The sequence below is a fragment of the Ruditapes philippinarum genome, unplaced genomic scaffold, assembly GCF_026571515.1.
Source record: "Ruditapes philippinarum isolate M1 unplaced genomic scaffold, ASM2657151v2 ctg14168_1_1_1_1, whole genome shotgun sequence".
NCBI lineage: Eukaryota > Metazoa > Mollusca > Bivalvia > Venerida > Veneridae > Ruditapes > Ruditapes philippinarum.
The window spans coordinates 16,528-23,583 of record NW_026856724.1 but is presented as its reverse complement, the minus strand read 5'-3'; the positions used below and the strand labels follow the sequence as shown (position 1 = coordinate 23,583).

Sequence of the window (7,056 nt, the reverse complement as noted above, 5' to 3'; positions counted from 1 at the left end):
TAAGAACTCATTATCCAACATTGCAATGGGCAGGCAGTCTCCTGATATTCAATTTCTTTTAAGTTTTATAAAACCACAATATTTCTATTTCTTTAGTGTTTCCGACATGAAGACACATCTACATGTATCTTTCCTTATCACTCCTGCTTTTACTGTTCTATCATATAAGCGCCTCTGTTTCCTGAAATATTTGTTTAGAAAAAGTTAATTGCAAAGTTAAAATTCCACTTGTAAACCCTTGCCGAGCACGAACTTACAGCAGTGAAAGGCCTTTAAAGGTTTAAAGTCAAGAAACTAAACCAATCAGTCACAGACACCCCAAGTATTTTATCTATTTGCTAAGCAGCAATTTTTTCAAAATTATTTAAATTCATAAATGTGAGTGATTCTGATAAGCTATAGACAGCTAAGTGATGATAAGATGATCATATATGTCAGATATGTCGGAGTGCTAACACTGCTTACTGTGAATATTCAATATTTTAATGTGAATTGTCCTGAGGTAAAAAGGAAAAGAAAGCTGAATTCCTAAATACATGTTACATGTCACAATTGTTCTTGCTATTAATTTTGTTCCTAATTTCTTGTATAAGATATTTAAAGGGAAAGACAAGGTTAAAATAAAAACTTGATTTCAGAAAAAGAATACTATAAATAATAAGTCTGCAAATTTTCTGCCGCCAAATAATAATATTAAACGAATGATAACAAAATTTAAATCGCTAAATCACCGATTTCTACAAATCGGTAAGCGCGGCCATGTTTGTGTATTGGCCGTATAAAAACAGGTGCGCGTGATGTCATTTCCCCACATCTTTTAGATTCATGATAAATCTAGTTGAATCGTAAGGAAATATTAATATAATAAAGTATTGATCAGACAATTTAATTTTCACAGGAGGTGTAGAGGAGATTTTTATGGTTCAAAATACGTAACAATATCAAAAAAAAAATTAATAATAAAAAATAAAGAAACGTACGGCTAGCCAAAAGTTCTAGCCGTACGTGAGTCACGAACGACTAGCCAGGACGCACTGTATTGTCTAGCCGTACGGCAATTTTCAAAATTATATGGAAGTCGAACGTTTATAAAATTGTTGATTTTCATGCTTATCATTTGTTGTTTAATTTGTATGAATTATTAAATCATTTTTGTTAATTTTAAGCACATGGGTCGAATAAAAAATGATCGGATTGGAATAAATAAATAAAAAGAACATTGAATGGGAAAAAACGGTGAAATGCAAAAATAATTATATAATTTTCAAAACAGTAGATAAATATCGAACATAAAAGCACAGTCAATCAATTAATTAGCCTTAATTAAAACCTATCCAGGGACTGACAATAGAATTTTAGAATGCCTTTCACGGAACATGCAAACTTTCCTTGATACAGTACCGTCGGTAATTGTCGCAATTATCAAGAGCCTAACAACAATCATTTTCAGTGTTTGTTGTTGTTGTTTTTTTCCATATAAAAGGTGTCGAAAATTAAACTTAATGAAACAAAAAAGGATTATTATCAAAAATTTGTAAACTATTTCAATTGGTGTAAATGCAAGCAAAGGCTATTTTTTCTCGACATCTTGCGATGACAAAGATCGATATATAAAGCGATCAAGGCGATTAATCTCTAAAAAGTTAACATCCAAAGACAATTAATGCTGTTTCTTTGTTAAAATCCTCGCTTAAAGTCATAAAATAACATATGCATTTTCGACTTCCATAAAATTTTGAAAAGTGCCGTACGGCTAGCCAATACATCGTGTCCTTGCTAGTCGTACGTGACTCACGTACGGCTAAAACTTTTGGCTAGCCGTACGGGCCCGTACGCTAGCCACTTCCATTATAAAAACCCTACTAAAACGTGTTCTTAATAGTACATATAATTAATTTTTTGCAGTTTGATTCTGACTTTCAAATTTAAAGGTGTGAACATATGTTATAATTGATGTACACATTTCAAAAATATCAGCAACTGTTTTGAAAAGTAAATTGTTAACATGTCTGTCAACGTATGATGCTGCGCATCGTAATCGTAGCCTAATATGAACTGCAGGCAAATCATTTTTATTGGCTGCTCAAAAATCTAATTTGCATAATTTATTCACACAATTGCTGGTTCTTACTACTTATGTCTAATACTGCGCATTGTCCATTTTAATTGTTCCCAATTTGCACCAAATGCTCCTGTCACACTGTGTACTAACGATTTTTATTGCTCCTTGTATGCCTCTGTGCCGACAGACCTTTTGATCATGCACAATGTTGCCCTAATTGGTTAATCACCCTTGTCAAATATTCTAATGACGAAATAGACATCTATTTTTTTACGCTTCATCAGTGAACTGAATGACCTTAGGGGGAATTCGGTTCCACACCTGTCAAATTGTACTGTAGTAAATTACAGCACGTCATAAAATAGCAACACATTTTTTTCAGTTCCCAATAATCATTTTAAATATTATGTAGATTTATGATTTTTTGTTTTATTGGATTAAATTTACGGTAGAAGAAATGCGTATCTGTCGGGGAAAGGAATTTGGTAAGTAGATAACGTGGAAAAAAGCTTTGGGGAACTGGATAAACCCGAGAATATGCGTAATTATAGGGGAATGGGCAACCTGTTGTTGTTGGTACCAGTTTTGACTGGGTGCCTAAATAACTTTACGGACAGTTTTGTTTTCATACGATATAAATCTGGCTGCCGATTTTCCTGCGCCTTTCTCATTTTTAGCGTCAATGGCGGAAAATCACGTCCTCAGCATATTGGATTTAGTTGATATTTTACTTGAAAAAAGATATATGACGATGTACCCTATTTGGACAGCTTGTCTAGCGAAAATTAAGTACAGAATAAAAGGATATATCGTCAATATGAAGAAGTTTCTCATAGTACCCAAAGTAAATTGATGGTTTATCTTTGAAAATTAAGCAGTCATTGCTTAAATCATGTGGTGGGATCATCAGCAAGCTTGAGTATCGGTCAAACGATAATTAATGTCGCGGCGTCTTCAATTAATTAATTAAAGCAATTCAGTTCCATATGATGTTTTCATAAATAATATATAATGTACGCAATTAAATAAATAAGTTCTTCATCAAGATATATTTCAGTTGTGCCAGCGTGTACAACTATACCGGAAGTGGGTATTACACGTCACAATCTCGGTCTCGTCTGTCTCGCGAGAATGACAGAACGCCAAAATGGCGGCGCCCATGAACTTATTTCTCAAGTAAAAAATAGTGTCTTTAAACACGAATTTCTCTCTTATGGGGTTGATGTCAATAGGGAAACTGTCATGGTTCCTCTTTTTAAATGATGAATATTTATATTAGACAGACATCAATCCATCCATTCTTATTCCTTTAAATACACTGTAATTCTTTTTTATAAATTTGGCTTTTTGTGACAATAGTCTATCCAGTGATCGAAGCTCACTGACTTAAAATAAACTGTCCTGTGTCAGCCTTTAAACAAGTCAAGAAAAAAAAACTATTAGAATATAATAATTAAGAAATATCATATACAAATACTTCTAAATAATCATGTACCTCTTCCTTAAAAGCCCATGCTATTGAAAGAAACATTTTTTCCATTTGTTCACTTCAAGGTTAGTCAGATTGACAGTCTCACATTTTAGCCTTTATCTCTCGTGATTTCATTGTCATTGACCCTAAAGCATCCTTAAAATTGATATCCTGCTGTTCACATTCATAAATCTGACATGTAGGCCGAACTTCTGAAACATAAAATATAATTATTATTAGATATACATATAGTATCCAATAATTATGTTAGTTGATATCAAATCAATAATTTAAGCAGTGTTCGAAATTAGCAGTAGTCCGAGAGCCCGACTACTAAATTTCTCCTCGGGCTATCAACTTTTCACAGTAACAAGCCCGACCAGGCTACTGTATTTTCAGAGGCAATATAAACAACTGTTTTGAACAAATGAATCGTGCTAGTGAAATGTCTTTTGGACAAGTGAATATTCCAATCTAGTAGTCTGACCAGCCTAGTCGATTCAAATCCTAATTTCTTACACTGTTTAAGAAACAATTTGTTCAAAATTGTCCAAGCATAAAGATTTTTATAGTATACTATAGTAATTATAGTGTATATACAGTATGTATTAAATGTCTTTACTATCTACTATACTGTCCTGAAATTTCAAGAAAACAACTATCTTTAAATCCATTTTCTCAGAAGTTGCAAAACCAAGTGAATGAAATTGCTCTGGGTTTGTATTATTCTGTACAACTTCTGATCACAAAAGCTTCAAGGACATTTATGAGTGAGTCAGGTCCTATCCTGAAAGATTGTTGTTCAAGTTTGAAGACAATCCATTCAAAAATAACAAAAGTTATAGCCACTAATAGCAAAAATCAAGAAAATTTAGACATTTACCTTGAATGTTAATATGGTGGTCAAGTTAATTTAGTTTAGTCTGGTCTATTTGAAGGGTTGTTGTGGCCAAGTATGAAGACAATACACCAAGATCTGAAAAAGTTATGAACAAGGTTAAAGTTTGATGACAGCAATGGGAAAGCCGTCATGACTAACAATATATTTAATAATTTTGGCCCTAATGCAAACTGAAAATTCTAGCCTATAAACACTGTTGAGACTAGCTGTTCAGCATTTTTTCAATAATAAATAAATGCAATGATAAAGTCGGTAACTTGCAAGTCTTCTAACATTTTTACAAAGAATGAACATATATATATTTTTTCCTTATAATTCTACAATGATGTTCAGTCATTTATATTATAACAAGATATCGGAAAGATTATAGATATATCAGAAATGAATTGGCCCGTGGACTTTAATGTCAATCATAGAGCTCTTATGCAAAATGTAATGGTAAGCAAACATCCAGCATGAAATTTTCAAGTAGCCACAAGTTAAATAAAATTATTAAAAATACTTTGTCATGATTCAATTACTGCTGGAAATTGACCCACATGTTTTATTACAAATTTATTACATCAATATTGTCCATAGAAATAATAAATTAATTTTCAGTCTCTTTCTCTTTGCGCTTTCACACAGATTTGAATTATTGATTCAAGTCCATGATTTTCAGAAGGAAAAAATCTTCTGATCATCAAACACTAAAAATTACTATACCAACTGCAAATTGCAGTCTGTGCGAAAGGCTGCCTGTCCTCGGACCTCGCCAAATAAAAATCAAGAGGGCCATGATAAATTTTGATACAGTTATCGAATATCAATTGTACACAACAGTTAAATATAATATATTATAAACTTATTTCTATGTTAATAGATAGTCTATATACAATAGAAATGAAAAAGCAAATCATACACAACAGTCAACACTGTAAATTCGAATCAGGGTCAGATCGGCCCTTAAACGTACTTGGCCCTCGAGACAGCTCGGCCCTATTCCAACTCAGCACGGGTCAACTCGGCCCATAATTACATATTACTGATAATGATTACTTTTCTTACTTTTGATATGTTTTCATCATAACTTTCATGGTTTAACATTTTCACACTAACAGACATCTACTCAAGGATATTGAAAAGTATGTGAATTTGTAGAGAAAGAAAGAATTTACAATTTAAACGCATTTTATGCTACTCCAGATTTTTTGTAAAAAATATCGTTAAAAAGGCATTTGTCATATTAAAAACAAACAGTATTAAATACAATAAAATTCATTGTCACAAAAATTCAATCTAAAAACTCTATTTATTGATTAATATTTAACAGTGTTTAACATATATTGTCTTGATATCTCTTCTTAAGATAATTATTTATCTTAAAGATAATTTCAAACAATATGTTATTAACTAAACAATCTAAACAATCTATATCCTAATATATGGTTTTAATAGAGGACCGAGTTGACCTGTCCCGAGTTGGTATAGGGCCGAGTTTACCTGTAAATTCAATAATGTAAACAATCCTTGACCTAATTTCGTTTGTCTAACAAATTAACATCTGCAAACACAAAACGATTTTGAACAAAGAAATAAAAGCATTTCCACAAACCTTTGCGATGTTATTCATCAGCAAATCTATGTCTTGGAAGTTGGATGGAGAAATCTGAAAAACACGAACGTTATTCTGTCGATGGTCCGAACAATGGCGGCCGGGTGTGCCCTACTAGTCAAAACCAAGTTTTACCAAATTGCATCCGTTAATTCCAGAATACTTTTGAAAGACTTGTATTGTAATCTTGTTTTTTATTATTTATATAATAATATTTTTGTTTCAAACGCTTTGATTCTATGAAAGTTTGCGAACCATTTTTTGCGAAAATAGTACGCTTTTTTAAGGCCACATATTGTATCCATTGTTTCCTCTTGAGTTATTGACGTAAAAAAATCAGCGGTCGCATAAAATGCTATTCAATAAATTGCTAAATATATACAATAAATACTTTCATTTCCCTTCGGTTGACTTACATGTGAATTTTTCAGCATCTCTGCTACAAAATTACACCTTATTTATATTCAATTTATTGTACATAGGTACATGGACACAAACTTTTCTTTGGCCTAATGCGTAATAATACTGATGTTTTTTTTCCGTACACGTTTAAGATTATGTTCCATTGATGTAAGCTAACATTGAATATCATCATTTCAAGTTTTTTTGAACATCAGCTTTTTCTTCAAGTCATCCACGTTTGAAAGTATACATATAGTTCTGCTGCACTACTTTCTTGGTCGCATTAACTACTTATTTTCTATTGAGCTTAAACAGAATGCAATTAGGTGTTGTTCGTTCTTTTTGATATATTGCAGACCGATACTATAGAAAGGAAATTTTTTTTTGAAAAAATTTCCTTCCAAAAATCACAATTGTCCAAACGGAACACCATATGCGGAAAGTTTGGTGTTTTTTTTTGACAGATTACCATTACTAGTATTCCTGGTGTAAATTATAATATTTGCTGTTTGTATTACCGACTATACACTGTAGATTTTATACATTAAGTTTAATACTGCGTTATTCATGTATTAAGGACATTGTCTACGGTTATTACCTAACATGCCCACTAAACACACATGTTT

At 32.0% G+C, this 7,056-nt stretch overlaps 1 long non-coding RNA gene across 1 annotated transcript; it reads right to left on the bottom strand.

Moving 5' to 3' along the window:
- Positions 1-49: 49 nt before the first annotated feature.
- On the bottom strand, positions 50-6,834 carry LOC132747485 (uncharacterized). The gene is made up of 4 exons (XR_009628140.1): positions 6,029-6,834; positions 4,417-4,509; positions 3,558-3,745; positions 50-181 (listed from the first exon to the last, which is right to left on the bottom strand). It is a non-coding gene; the product is annotated as an uncharacterized LOC132747485 (long non-coding RNA).
- Positions 6,835-7,056: the final 222 nt, after the last annotated feature.